Source organism: Haliotis cracherodii, unplaced genomic scaffold (genome assembly GCF_022045235.1).
Source record: "Haliotis cracherodii isolate W230 unplaced genomic scaffold, xgHalCrac1.p SCAF_5, whole genome shotgun sequence".
Classification (NCBI taxonomy): Eukaryota; Metazoa; Mollusca; class Gastropoda; order Lepetellida; family Haliotidae; genus Haliotis; species Haliotis cracherodii.
This window is the reverse complement of record NW_027266308.1, coordinates 50338465-50354913: the sequence shown is the minus strand read 5'-3', so window position 1 is coordinate 50354913 and position 16449 is coordinate 50338465.

Sequence of the window (16449 nt, the reverse complement as noted above, 5' to 3'; positions counted from 1 at the left end):
GAGTGCGTGATTGAGTGAGTGAGTGGTTGAGTGAGGGAGTGAATGAATGAGTGGGGCGGGTGAGTGAGTGGTTGAGTGAGTGGTTGAGTGAATGGTTGAGAGAGTGAGTGAGTGGGGCGAGTGAGTGAGTGAGTGGTCGAGTGAGTGAGTGAGTGAGTGAGTGAATGACAATACATGATTTTTTAGAGTTGGTTTCTGAAGAGCTTTTAAAGCTCTTGTGTAACAAGAAGATGTGTTGTCAATCCGCACACAAAATATAACTGTTCTATTTACGAATAGATTAAAAAGTTCAAAACGAGATGTTTCCATGACGTCATTTCTTGACACTTTTTCTCACATGGTGTTGTGTCTTCTTTACATCACGTGCCATTTTTTTTCATTTCCTGTCATCGCAAACACCTGGCACCATTACTACCTTATCGTGATTTATAAAAAACTCCGCTTTCAGCAGATATTTCTTATGATTATGGAAACGATTGTATCGCTTTTATTTATGTGCACAGCTTCGCCTCGCGATTTAACTTGTCTGTGAAATTGACGTTGACAGATCTGTCAAATAACCAAATAAAGGATTTTAAAAATGGACAACGGCCCGACTGAAATGGATTTGTCCCTAATCCCAACAGGATATTGCCACTGGAAGATCTAGCCGGGGATACAATAGATCACGTTGGTGGCTGGTCCTCCGGGATATCGTTTGTATCTTGTTCGGCGTAGCTGTGATAAACTGTTTGATGATTCAACAAGCATTGGCATGTGCGTGTTTACACGTCAGTGTGTTTGTAGTGTCTGACGATATGTTTAAAATGGCAACGTATTCTACAAATGATACGGGGACTCTGGGGTAGCTTAATGGTTAAAGCGTTCGCTCGTCACGCCTAAGACCGGGTTCGTTTCCCCTCATCGGTCAATCTGTGATTCCATTTCTGGTGTCCCCCGATGTGATCTTGCTGGAATATTGCTAAAGGCGGCATAAATCCTCACACTCATGAATGATACCTGTTTTAAAATCAATGGTCAGCAGAATTTTCACCTGTGGTCGATTCTCCATTATAAAACCATTTTCAAAGGTTTCGTCAACACAAAAGTATCTGTGATCATAAAAGTTATTTATAACTGAAATTAACAATAAATGTTATGATACGTCTATACTTGTTGAGACAGACAACGATAGCTAGCTGTCATTTTAATGCATATGTAGGTAAACAAAAAAGTTATACTCTTCCTATCTTTTGTTTGTTTGTTGTTTAACGCCGCACTCAGCAATATTCCAGCTATATGACGGCGGTCTGTAAATATTCTATTCTGGACCAGACAGTCCAGTGATTGCCATCATCAGCATCGATCTACGCAAATGGGATACGATGACATGCATCAACCAAGTTAGCGAGTCTGACCACCCGATCCCGTTGGTCGCCTCTTACGACAACCATAGTTGCCTAATACAGCAAGCATGGGTTTCTGAAGACCTATTCTACCCCGGATCCTTTTACTAGCTAACGTTATACACCTGTAAAAGAGAAAAACATTATTGTTTTACCATAACCTGCAATAAAACTTGCCAGGCAGATTTAAATTTAAAACATTGAATTTGTTTTCATTCGAATGTTAATTATTCATCATAAAGCCGATGGGTTCAATTTTCAGCCCCAAAGAAACAAAAATTCAATTCGAATCTTGAAAGAAAATGAGACATCAAAAGGTTTGGAGCTTCTAACCAAAAATTCTAACAAAGCTACTTTTGCCTCTGTGTGTAACGGTACAGAGATGCGGCGTAAAATAATCACATTCTCATATGCAACGTGAACAGAGAATTTCATTATCTTTAGATGAACTTCGTCGTTATCTTATAGTCCCACTCACGTATGTAAAGCGTTGACGTTCAAGTGACTTTGATTTCAATTTGTTGTAATTAACGATGCACTAAATCTAAATGCAGAATGCTTTTCAGTTCTCGCTGAAGTTTAATACAATCTTATTGTCGACATCGCGTGCTTCATGTCAGGCCTGGTTCTATACTTGGTTAAACAAGAAAGGCGTGGAGCAAATTTCTTTCAAAGAAAATCCACAGAGTAATTGGATATTGGCTCTATTGAGTTTGTTGTTTGAAACTGGAACAAGCTATTTCCTACTATATATGATGGTGCGATCAAGCAACATGTATTTGTAGATTTAGACTAAACCTCCGGGTAAAAGAAAGCATACACTTAAAAATTGGATTTGACCAAAATAATACAAACGTCATCAAATGGTTACCAGCCTGAAAACAGTAGCTAAAATACAGCCAACTTAAGATCCAATACTATTCTACCCGTTTGAAACACATCACCATCGAATACCATTGTTTAGTTTCATTTTGAGCCACCACCAAACATGGGTGTATAACGGCACTATTGTATAGATTTTATGTGAAGATATTATTTTTAAGATTGTGACTGGTCTAGACGTACATGTATGTTAGCAAATGCTATGTTACACATGACGACCACTATGAGAACCAAGTGCATCTGCAACGGAAATACATCTTATTTCGGTAAAATAGATTGAGTGTGTGAGTGAGAACGTCACATTCAGCAATAATCCATCCACGTCACGACTACATGTAAGTTATAAGAGTCTATACCATAGATATGCAGGTAGAAATGTCGGCAAAATTATACCAACGGATAGAAACGGTATATTCGATAGGGTCATACACGGATAGATATGCAAATATGAATGGTAGGTACTAATTTCAGTATCTACCAACAACGTGAAGTCGCCGTTGTCTATCGATCGAATCGGAATTAACCATCGGGGATCGAGACAAATTACTGAGATAAGTGTTATCATTATCAAAATAATGGTCCAAGGTACCGAAAATCAGTGTCTAGCAGAACGTAGTAAGGCTACTTAAATACAATATTTAGTCTAAATACAGGATATTTACCATCCCCAAACACACTCGCGTGATGACCTCTATAGATCACATGGACCGGAGACGGAAGCATGGCCAGTGCTCCACATCACCTAAGCACGATGTCATGAACGTCACAACCCGATCCTCTTCAGTCCTACGACGAACATGGAATACAGAGGATCAATTCGGACCCGGAATCTCCTTGGGGAAGTTGTAAGGTTATCAGTATCAACGTATTCATCGGTGGCAATAAAGATGGTTCTTGCTGGCGGGAGCTAGCTCTACCAATCATGCTGGGCTTCATCAAGGGACAAGGGCGGTCGGGTAGCCTAGTGGTTAAAGCGTTCGCTCGTCACGCCGAAGACCCGAGTTCGATTCCCGACATGGGTACAATGTGTGAAGCCCATTTCTGGTGTCCCCAGCCGTGATATTGCTGGGATATTGCTAAAAGCGGCGTAAAACCATACTCACTCACTCACTCACTCATTCATCAAGGGAAAACTAGGCCTTTGACTGACGATGAGCTTGAAACGGATGACGATTGACTATGAACATTTTAACCCTTCCTGTCGATTTTATTCTTTTAAAAACAATCTGGAAATAGTGCTATAAATGTTCAGCATCAAATATATGTATGTCCACTCCTTGATGAAACTCAATATCTGAAATCATCAGCAAGGTCACCATCGACTCCTTCAGTTCTGCGGCTTTGATAAAGATGAACATCCATCTTAGGAGTGGCCATGAGAAATCAGTAAAATTAGAAATTTATTAATTGTTCAATTATGGATGTCCCCATCTAGCTTAAATAAAATATTTGGAAAGATATCATGGAATGTCAGGTTAATTTAATCACCGCCTTTTTAACTATACTGCGCGGAGTTGGAATTGAAGTACAGTCATGTAATTACCTTCACTTCAAGCTCCAGTGCAAGAGGCCAATTTAAATGGCACATCCAAGCCAGAAACCTGATCGTGTGCTGTTTAAGAAATCAACTGGTGTTCTTGATGTAATTGACCTTTCTGTCCTTGGACAGCAACGTGGTTCAAAATCTAGAGAAGAATTATACAACGCATTACGACCTCGAAATCGATTTCCCTTTATGAAAATACGTATTACGTATCATTGTTAAAACTCAAATTCAATTATGACAATAACACGTTATGTTCGGCGATATCTCCTGGTGGCAAATTATGAATTAATAATTGAAACAGGAAGATGAATAATTTTTGCACATCGTATTTAATAACAATATAGTATCAACAGTATTTCCTTATCTCCAGATATATGAAAGTATGTTAACATGTAAACTGCCGGGAAAAAGAAACTAGACGCTAGCAAATTGAATTTGACAAAAAACAATTACAAACGTTATCAAACTAAACGATTCTAGGCTGAAAACTGTCGCTGAAACAGCAAAGTGGCGGTTCAACACACAACTGTACCTGTATCAAATACATCACCATTGAATAACCATGTTTCAGTTACCTTCAACCATGGCTGTATACTCTCTTTTGCCCATCAGTTTATATAATAGTATGCTTCTCTTATTGCGTTATTGTCTGCCCGAGATTAAGCAAGTTCAGGGCCCCGTTCCTCAAAGCGATCTCAGCGCTACGATGATCGTAAACCTATGTTAAAGTATGGGACTTACGATCACCTTAGTGCTAAGATCGCTTTGTGGAACGGGGCCCAGGTCAGCCCGAATGTAGTTGTCGGGCTCTTCCTTGTTCTTAGTGTTCTTGGTCAGTCCGTGAGTGAAACGAGCGCCTCGAATCGTCTTTATCATTCTGCCTTCGCATTCTGGGGAACAATCTCTGACTTATTCATGATCTTATCTGCGTCACACGAAGAACAAGTCGCTGAGCCGATTTATAAGCGTTTCTATGTCATAAAAGAACACCATTGACAAGATTGATACCCGTAGCTGGGCCACAAAGGCAATTTCAATATTGTCACTTGAAGCGACGTAAATAGAAGTGGTACTTGGCTATGCAGTGTTCTCACTTTGATAGAGAAGAAAAACACTGGCTTTACAGTTACGCAAACCATTCTGATCTGGAGCTTAATATTCCTAATAACCTTCATCCCAGCTTCTGATTTCTCACAAACGCTAATCTGTGCGGGTCATTTGTAGCAACCTCTGTGGAAACCTATTCTTCATGGCGTCACGGCAGTGTTGTACCAGTGGGAGGATCGGTCCACGTGTGCAGGCCTACCACCAGAATGGGTCGATGATTGCCCGGAGTAATTACCCATTGTCTTTTGAAGGTAGTTGTCAGTATCGATTTTTTCCCTCCCTTAATCCCTTCTTCTAGGAAACAATATTAGGGCGGTCATAGTCATTACGTCCTCATGCTATAGATGGAACGACGTCTTTTCTTCTTTAAGGAGATCATCATTGTGAGACGGAAGCTATATCAATGAACGTTCTCTTGGGAGGACGTTTTTTCTTTTCTTGGCTACAACAACAGTCATGTTAGTTGAACCTAGTGTTAGTGTCTTCCTTTAAGGGAAGAACTATTGTGAATACTACAACCGTACTGATGTTTAAGACTGTCGCCCTCTTTTAGTTCGTAAAGGTGAAGAAACAACGTCACATTCTTCACTTCTTTCAGAAAAGCCAGAGAAGTCAATCCTTCATTCGGTCTCTGTGGACTGAGATACAACGAAGTAAATGAATGTTGTAAGACCGTAATATTCCAACTGTATCAGAGAGAGGCCTTTAAACAATGGAGTCTGGAACAGCCAGACCACCTTCTGCTGCTGCTGCTGCTGCTGCTGTTGTTGTTGTTGTTGTTGTTGTTGTTGTATGAGCATCAATCCACGTTGTCAGGTTACGAGACACGTGATCAACCAGATTGGCTTCTGCAACATAGGTGGATTTTGGCCCGGAAGCCACACGCGTACGGGGGGCGTAATAAGAATACCACTCATTCAAAGCCTTTATACGTCGAGCGAAATATTATGTTTCTCTCGTCGAGTGACGGAGGGAAAGGATATATATATATATATATACATATGTAGGGTCACGAACATTCTTTATCATGCATTTCAATATCATTATATACAAAATCAACTTTAACAAAACTCGAAGCAAAAGAATACACCCTGGTCAAGTAACAAAAAATGGCGCTTTGCGAAACGTACAGTCTCGATTGACAAGTTTAATGACAAATTTACACTCTATAAAAAGAAAAAAAACTTTCCGAGAGAATAAAAGCAGTGATATTTACTCTATGAATGACCATCTGTCATTATTTTGCCATGTCAATGTTGAACTAACGTAAAAAGGAAGTCAACAGTTTGTGTACGGGCTTGACACTTACGATAAAGGGAGACAATGGAAGGGGAGGTAACTCTTATATGACAGAAGTTCCGTCAAAGTGTTATGTTCACTGCAGTGAAATATCCATTCGTGACCAACTCGTGTTATTCCAGGACAAGCCGAATAGCGACTCGTGCCCCTCTCATGGCCATTTTTGCGACCGGGTTCCGTCTTAGCGCAAACGGACATATCTAAAACACTTGTCAACTCGTTGCCTAATGGTTAACATATATTTCCCCATATATTATATATATTTCAGATGCAATTTAAAGCACATCGGGAAATGCGAAATTATACAGTATGACTGAACACATGTTACTGTGTCTTGGGTATATTTTTAGATGCAAGACGTATGTAAAATAAAAAAATATTTAAGAGGGATTCTTTGACGAAGAACTTGAAATCATGCGCGCATTCTGATTGGTTTGTCGTATTTTCGCACATAACATTCATCGATAGGGGGACGAGTCTTCTTGTAGGTTACGGAAAGGTGCGAGTGGTGACGAATGTGAAACATCAAGTGTAATGTTCACTGCAATGAAACTATCACTTTTCTCAACTTCAGAAAACTCAATCTTTTACACTGAAGTATACTAAACCGCAAAAGAAACGTCACCCCAAGTAACATTGCATGGAAGGTGGTCATTTAAATATCTAGGTACGTTTTGTCAAAGTCTCTCAAATTTAACATTACCTTGTCCGGAAAAATGAAATTTGATGATAAAAAAACAAAGCAGATGACAATATAACCGATCGCCCAAACGCATCATTGCAACGGCCATGGTAACACGATGCACGTGAGTTCCTTGCAAACTGAAATGCACATGCGTTCTCCCATTTCTTGACCTATAAAAATCCTCACAGATCGGATAACATTCATTCGTTTATGAATTGCTACCACATGCCAAGATTGACAAAAAATCAGCGACATCAAACCCTTGGACGAGTGCAAGCTGGACAAATCGCCCGGCAAGTAGCCAATGCATTTCAAGTCCGCGCTAGGACAATATAAAGGCTCCAACAAAGGTACCAGACCACAACACTACAGATGACCGACAGATTGAGCGACAGCATCTTCAAGATCACTTTGTTACTGCTGTGGAAACAGCTCGAAAGACCATGGGGACACACCAGCGACACATTAGTGCGGACACCGTGCGTCGACAATTGACGAGCAGACACCTCCACTGTCACAGGCCACACCGATGAACCATGAACACAGCACCAGCATTGGCGCCACCAGCAGTGGAGAAGAGTCCTCTTCTCAGACGAGAGCCGTTCATGTATCTCAATAGCAGATGGCAGAGAAAGTATGGCGACGCCGCGGGGAACGTTATTCCGATGCTTGTGCTGTTGAGCGAGACTCGTGGGGTGGTCAGAGCATCATGGTGTGGGATGGAATTGGTCTTGCACAGAGGGTCGGCCCTGTGATCTTCCAGAACATCGGTCCAGGGAGAGGCAATTGTGTCACAGCAGCTCGGTACATTGATCAAGTCTTGAGACCACACACCATACGTCATTTGGCACGTCGCCGCAACCACGAGTTTCAGCATGATAACGCCCGTGCCTACACTGCGAGAGCAACAAGAGACTTCCCCCCAGCAGAATGACATCAGAACCATTTAGTGGCCTGCCCTTAGTCCCGATTTAAATTCAAAGACGACGCTGACTAACCAAGGATCATAATCGGGGCAATTCTAGGCTTCGAACCCAGGATCAACGAATCCTTACACATGACGCAATATCGGCGCCTTAGATCGCATGGCCACCCGTGCCCTCAACACAGGACGCGTGTTTGTGGTCGATATTGACGTAATTACTTCAAAGGCGTGTCCGTCAACAACAATTGGAAAGTTCTAGTCAATTAACCACGCGGAGAGATCTGTATAGCCTCACACCCATAATAAATCGATTGAAACGAAATGGGGTTATTTCAGGCGCGTCTTCTATGGCATAATTTCATTATGGAGCTGCTGGATATTTATCAACATTCTTACATGATGTTTATGTGGTGTGAAATAAAACAGAACAATAAAACGTTCATTCAAGTCCTTTGTTTTGTAAATCAATGGCATTTGAATGACATAAAATCCAATAGTATGTATTCAACGGCAGTTCTGTAAACCAGTCAAAACACGAGCTTTTTTGAACACCTCCAATAAAACAAAAATACATCTCTTCATCAGAGAATAAACAAAGGGCAGTTTCAGCATCATGTTCACTATAGCGAGAGAGTGAGTTGGGTTTAATGCCACTTTGAGCTGTATTCCAGTTATATTACGGCGTGTCAGCTTAATGTGAGAGGGAAATCCCGAGGAGATGCAGGTTTTAGACGTTTTCTACTGTGGTGAAACCCACATAATCTGGGCGAACGGAGTGAGTTTGAGTGAGTTGGGTTTAACGCCGCTTTTAACAGTATTCCAGTTAGCTTAATGTGGGAGGAAAGCCCGAAGTCATGCCGGTCTCAGACGTTTACCACTTCGGTGAAACCCACGAGCACGGGTATGGTGCTGACAAACCTAGAAACATAATCGGGGCGAACCGGGATTCGAACCCACGATCATAGGTTTGTGGCGTGCTGGGCGAACGGGGATTCGAACCCACCATCATCGGTTTCTGTCGTGCCCAAGGGGCGCAACTCAGCACAGCGCACCCTTCACCTGTGTTATAATATCCTTAACAACAACGTTCAAACAGATTACATCTATTTGATTCAAGGACACAATATGATTATCAATTAAATCAATTCATCAGGCAAATTTGTTAAAACTTCATGACGTTATATGTACATTAATCAATGCGTCCTATATATTTGATCCCTATATAAGGGTTCTGTAGGAGGCAGTTTTCTGTTTAATGCATGGAACGGACATCGATATTTAGATGAAATGTTCCACAAGTGGCTTAACACCACTGTCCCCAGACCCGTGAAGATCCGGGGTAGAATAGGTCTTCAGCAACCCATGCTTGCCGTAAAAGGTGACTATGCTTGTCGTAAAAGGCGACTAACGGGATCGGGTTGTCAGGCTCGCTGACTTGGTTGATGCACGGTCATCGATCCCAATTGCGTGGATCGATGCTCGTGATATCAATCACTGGATTGCCTGGTCCAGACTCGATTATTTACAAGCCGCCGTCATATAGCTGGAATATTGCTGAGTAGACTCCTTACTAGATGCTGCTCTTTAAATCGCGATTGTCGATGGGAATGTTACACTATTCATCAATATGGAATGAGGTTTTTAACCAAACCAATTTTTAATAAAACAAGCATGAAATACTCATGTACCCCGCCTATATGACATGTCCGGTAGAGAGCAAGGCATTAGCCCTCCGGAAACTACTACCAGTTTCAGTCTAAGTCAAAGTCGTTGCTATGGAAACGCGAAACATATTTTTCTTAAAAAATCCCAAACTATCAAAAGGCGCCAGTTTACCACTAAACCTATCTATCTGCTAACGTTGGTGAAGAATATTGTACGGTTTTCAAGATCTGCTCCGAAAAGGAGCATTACCGCCCTTTTCAGTCTCTGTCAAAGTTGTTGCCATGGAAATTCGAATCCTTCCACTTCGTGGCGGGGCATAATAATCAAAATATTGAGACAAATGTTTCTCCGGGTACAACTTTAATTATACGCATCTGTAGTCTATACAAGATAGCATCGTACACGTTGAGGAGATCTGCCAGGCTTTAATCTACCAGGCACAGACTGGGAAGGCAGCAGTGATACCGCTATACCTTGGACAGGCTAGTGGTGATGCATCATTTCAAGGCAGGAGCGTATCCTCACTATTCAACATGACGGCTAATTAGGTTTACATATCCTGCCCAGACATCTTGGTACCCCGCGGGGTGTCCGGAGGAAAGTAGTTCTGTTGCTTGTGGAAAGACGCGACTAAATTGGATCAGGTGATCAGGCTCGGTGACTTAGTTGATTGAGCGTCATCCTAACACCCACCCCACCCCCACCCACCCCCCGACGGCGTTGGTCTTTGCTCTTAAGCCAACCATCGGTTTGTGTGGCTCAGAATAAACATTTTTACAAACAAACAACGGAAGCCGTTATGTGTGTTTAATCTCAGACTGATTTCAGGGTTGTTTTTGACGCATTTGACGCATCAGTGACAACAATTATGTCTGATGCAATTCCTACGTTGATTTGCTCCAAATGTTACAGTGTTTTTTTTCAGGTGAGCAATTGACATGCCTCTGCGTGTGTTTGTGACGGGAGCCACCGGTTGGGCAGGATACGCTCACCTTTTCGCGAACACCTGGTGTTAACACTATTTGATATTGATTCATATAAAAACACATGCTAATGATATTGTCGGGATCGTACAATGTGTTCCACCCTTAGCAGCAGCGTTGTGTGGTTATGGAAATGGTTTTATAGCTTTAATTTAAGACAATCTGCATGACAAGCATAGAGTAACATCTGGAATCGTTAGTATTTGTGGATAAAAACATACATAACATCTCGCCCTCGTCTTCTGGTATCAAAACTAACGCAAATATCAGTAGACGAGCGGGTGACGAGAAAAGTGGTATATGATTTGGGAAATGACAAACCAAATCAACCAATTCCTATTTGCCTTAAGAACATCGACAATGAACATTTGTATTACATTTTACATCCATTTCATGATAGTCCTGCGATGATTCATGTGTGCGTGCACGTAGTGGAACAGCCAATAGACAAAACTATAACCAATAATTCACTTTTTAGACGAAACATAAGACTTTTTAGACGAAACACACCGAATATACGCTATTCCACACAAGTGACAACACAGTCGACACGACATTACCACATAGACGAAAACATTGGCACGACAGTACCGGTAGCGTTACCAAGGAAATTGAATCTTACTTCTGACGCTTATTTCTTTCCAGCAATTACTGTTTCAGTTGTATCGTCAATAACAAAAGCTTTTATGTCAAGCCTCGGTTATTATAACAGAACAATTTAGAGCTTTTCTCTAGTTTGATAAGAAAACCCATTATGCAATAAATGACTTATCATCACGAATACAATGTTCGTCAAAACTGCCATAGATGCTTTCAGTAACGTGAACGTTGTCACATGCTATGTACTGATATCCAACAAAATGTAATAATCTGTTTCAGGCCAGGGAATGTTTTCCTGAAGTTAAGAACTGTTAATAGAAAATGACATTGAAATCACGCAAGACATGCAAAATTGTGATGATCCAAATATAAAGATTCCGGAAGTTGGCGATGATTAACTTTTTACGGTTTTCTTATGACGTAGTTGCTTTCAAGGTTTTATCTCGTGTATCAGAATAACAATGTCACTTTCTCAGTCTGTGATGTCCTGATGCCTATAACAAATGATCTAAATCTGTAAGGAAAAGTCGTAAAGGACATAATGTCATGCTGAGTAATTATGGACTGGTTATGCAACCACGGTTCTAAAAATACCCCTCAAAGTTCTACAAATACCATTCAAAAGCAGTTAAAGAAAAGCCGACTCTTTCATATGACTAAGTTGATCTGTCATGGCATCTATCTGGTTGAAAGAATATTTTCTTGTTTTAACAAATTTTGAGTTGTATATTTCAGAAATAGCACCAAATGACGTTCAGTGGACATAGATAATCACATGTCCGGACGTTCATAAACAAGATGGCGTGTTGTGCAACTTTGTACATTAAAAGCCATTTTTTTCCATATTCATAAGAAAGTCGATTCTACGCTTCCAACTTTTTCATGAGCATGTGTTTATGATTCATTTTCAAAACGTGATGATACCAGGAGTTCACGAAAAGGTCAATAATGTCAGAGACACATTTTTGTGAGGTGGAAAACTTTAATTGTTACTAAGAGCATGTGATGTTTACCCCTCTCCAATGGGACGATTCAGGGGGTGCCAAAATAACAGCAATTTAGGTCTGAACACATTATGGGCGATTTCTTCCCTGGCAGCCCTAGTGTACTTTCGCACCCGCGGGGTAGACCATACCTACTGTTTTCCTTCTCTGAATACAACAAAGCTATTGTGGACGATTACTGACTCTATCCAAATAATGTATATCAATTTACATGTGTTAATGCCAGAACAACTGTTCGGCTTTTGTCGAAGTAAAACGGGCGGTCGAACAGCCTAGTGGATACCAAGGCACTACATCGTCTGTCACCAAGCAGAACATCGTCTGTCACCAAGCACTACATGATCTGTTACCAAGCACTACATCGTCTGTTACCAAGCACTACATGATCTGTTACCAAGCACTACATCGTCTGTTACCAAGCCACTACACCGTCTGTCACCAAGCACTACATCGTCTGTCACCAAGCACTACATCGTCTGTCACCAAGCACTACATCGTCTGTCACCAAGCACTACATCGTCTGTCACCAAGCACTACACCGTCTGTTTCCAAGCACTACACCGTCTGTTACCAAGCCACTACACCGTCTGTCACCAAGCACTACATCGTCTGTCACCAAGCACTACATCGTCTGTTACCAAGCACTACACCGTCTGTTACCAAGCACTACACCGTCTGTCACCAAGCACTACATCGTCTGTCACCAAGCACTACACCGTCTGTCACCAAGCACTACATCGTCTGTCACCAAGCACTACATCGTCTGTCACCAAGCACTACATCGTCTGTTACCAAGCACTACACCGTCTGTCACCAAGCACTACATTGTCTGTTACCAAGCACTACACCGTCTGTCACCAAGCACTACATTGTCTGTTACCAAGCACTACATCGTCTGTCACCAAGCACTACATCGTCTGTTACCAAGCACTACACCGTCTGTCACCAAGCACTACATCGTCTGTCACCAAGCACTACATCGTCTGTCACCAAGCACTACACCGTCTGTCACCAAGCACTACACCGTCTGTCACCAAGCACTACACCGTCTGTCACCAAGCACTACATCGTCTGTCACCAAGCACTACATCGTCTGTCACCAAGCACTACACCGTCTGTCACCAAGCACTACACCGTCTGTCACCAAGCACTACACCGTCTGTCACCAAGCACTACATCGTCTGTCACCAAGCACTACATCGTCTGTTACCAAGCACTACACCGTCTGTTACCAAGCCACTACACCGTCTGTTACCAAGCACTACATCGTCTGTTACCAAGCACTACATCGTCTGTTACCAAGCCACTACACCGTCTGTCACCAAGCACTACATCGTCTGTTACCAAGCACTACACCGTCTGTCACCAAGCACTACATTGTCTGTCACCAAGCACTACATCGTCTGTCACCAAGCACTACATCGTCTGTCACCAAGCACTACACCGTCTGTTACCAAGCACTACACCGTCTGTCACCAAGCACTACATCGTCTGTCACCAAGCACTACACCGTCTGTCACCAAGCACTACACCGTCTGTCACCAAGCACAACATCGTCTGTCACCAAGCACTACACCGTCTGCCACCAAGCACTACACCGTCTGTTACCAAGCCACTACACCGTCTGTCACCAAGCACTACACCGTCTGTCACCAAGCACTACATCGTCTGTCACCAAGCACTACATCGTCTGTCACCAAGCACTACATCGTCTGTCACCAAGCACTACACCGTCTGTCACCAAGCACTACATCGTCTGTCACCAAGCACTACACCGTCTGCCACCATGCACTACATCGTCTGTCACCAAGCACTACATCGTCTGTCACCAAGCAGTACACCGTCTGTTACCAAGCCACTACACCGTCTGTCACCAAGCACTACACCGTCTGTCACCAAGCACTACATCGTCTGTCACCAAGCACTACATCGTCTGTCACCAAGCACTACACCGTCTGCCACCAAGCACTACACCGTCTGTTACCAAGCCACTACACCGTCTGTCACCAAGCACTACACCGTCTGTCACCAAGCACTACATCGTCTGTCACCAAGCACTACATCGTCTGTTACCAAGCACTACATCGTCTGTCACCAAGCACTACATCGTCTGTCACCAAGCACTACATCGTCTGTTACCAAGCACTACATCGTCTGTCACCAAGCACTACACCGTCTGTCACCAAGCACTACATCGTCTGTCACCAAGCACTACATCGTCTGTTACCAAGCACTACACCGTCTGTTACCAAGCACCAGCTGTTCTGCCACCAAGCACTAAACCGTCTGTCACGAAGCACTACATCCTCTGTCACCAAGCACTACACCTACTGTTACCATGCACTGCAATGCACAATGAGTGACTGGGGCTGCAGTCTGACCTACTCCCCGACATCTCTGCTGATTGACATCCCCATTATTTCTCGCCGCAACTTTCAATCATTTCAGTATCGATCAAACAAACACAAACATTTATCTCAGCCAGGATTAATCATTTGGAAACAAAAATATGATCTGTGATAGATGGCCCACCCGCCGCTGACGGGATCCTGCGCTGGGACCTCGACAGCCATGTCGAACACCACCGCGCTCAGAAGCAAGCGCCATTAACACGCTGTAACTGCACACTACGTTTATGGTAATATGAAATTATGAATTTTTAAAACGTTCCCTGATAATTTCCAGAAAATCGTTAATCAACTGTATAATTTAATATTCGCACCGCGTATGATATTGAATGAGAATAATGAAAGATTGAATTAAGAATCATCAAAAATACGTGTTTAATGCCTGAAATATTAGGTTTAGCGAAATATGAATAAAAGTTGTAATTTTGCTTTCATTAAAGGGCTGTTTTATATTTGTGAAATGAGTGTCATCTGGATAATTAACATGATGACATTGTTGTCAACGCACAGCACGTGTTATTTCAAACACCGCTATACTTCCTATAATGAGGTAGGGCGGTCGGGTAGCCTAGTAGTTAAAGCGTTCGCTCGTCACGCCGAACACCCGGGTTCGATTCCCGACATGGGTACAATGTGTGAAGCCCATTTCTGGTGTCCCCCGCCGTGATATTGTTGGAATATTGCTAAAAGCGGCGTAAAACCATATTCACTCACTCCTACATGTATAATGAGGAATTGCTGTTTAATACTAAGAAATTCACCAAAATCATTGCCAATGGTGAAATTATTATTTCTTTGTGCAAATATTTTATTGCTATCATTATATTATATTAACTGTGCTGTAAGGATGATGCCTGCAACTATTTAGAATGACGTGAATCATAACTGAGGTTGGGGGTTGAGATATTCGTCAGTTTTCAAATGTATATCATACAACTCGACGAGACAACATGAAGGGGACCCATGAAGTTTCCAGGGTAGAATAGGTCTTCAGCAACCCATGCATGCCGTAAAAGGTGACTATGCTTGTCGTAAAAAGCGACTAACGGGATCGGATAGTCAGGCTCGCTGACTTGGTCGATGCATGCCATCGATCCCAATTGCGCGGATCGATGCTCATGATATCAACCACTGGATTGTCTGGTCCAGACTCGATTATTTACAGACCGCCGTCATATAGCTGGAATATTGCTGAGTGCGGCGTTAAACAACAAACCAACAACAACATGAAGGGTTAGTCACGCGGTCATTGTAGAGTGAGGGAGTGAGTGTTGTTTTACGGCAACATGTAGTACAGCTATTAAACGGAAGCCTTAAATAATCCAATATGAACCAAACCAGTGGTTGACAGTATGAGTAAGAGAAGAGCCGTCGGGGAACGATTTCAAGCACTCAAACATCGAACACATTGCAACCACTCTATCTACATTGAATCGAACTATAAACACTGGTTCTGAGAACTAAGTAAAAGCTAATTTAGTTTGTTTCAATTCTCTATCACCTCTGCGAATAATGTACTCTTTTTGTTGATCGGCAGGTCAAATCTCCGATTATGATCTTGGCCTTCCAGATCAATACCCCAATTCTTCCATTACAACTAGCTTTACTTCGGGTTTCGAGTGAAGAATAGGTCTTCAGCAACCACTTCTTGACGTAAAAAGCGACTACGCTTGTAGGCGAATAATGGGGTTGTGTGGTCAGGCTCGCTGACTTGGTTGATGCATGTCATCGTATCCCAATTGAGTGGATTGATGCTCATGTTGTGGTCCAGACAGGATTATTTACAGACCGCCGTCATATAGATGGAATATTGCCGAGTGCGGCGTTACCACCACCACCACCACCACCAACAACAACAACAACACTTTGGGTTTCCACTCACATCAAGATGAGAACGCAAGGGTAATAATCGGAGTGAATCCAGGATTCGACCAAGGACCAGAAGATCCCGACATCTTCC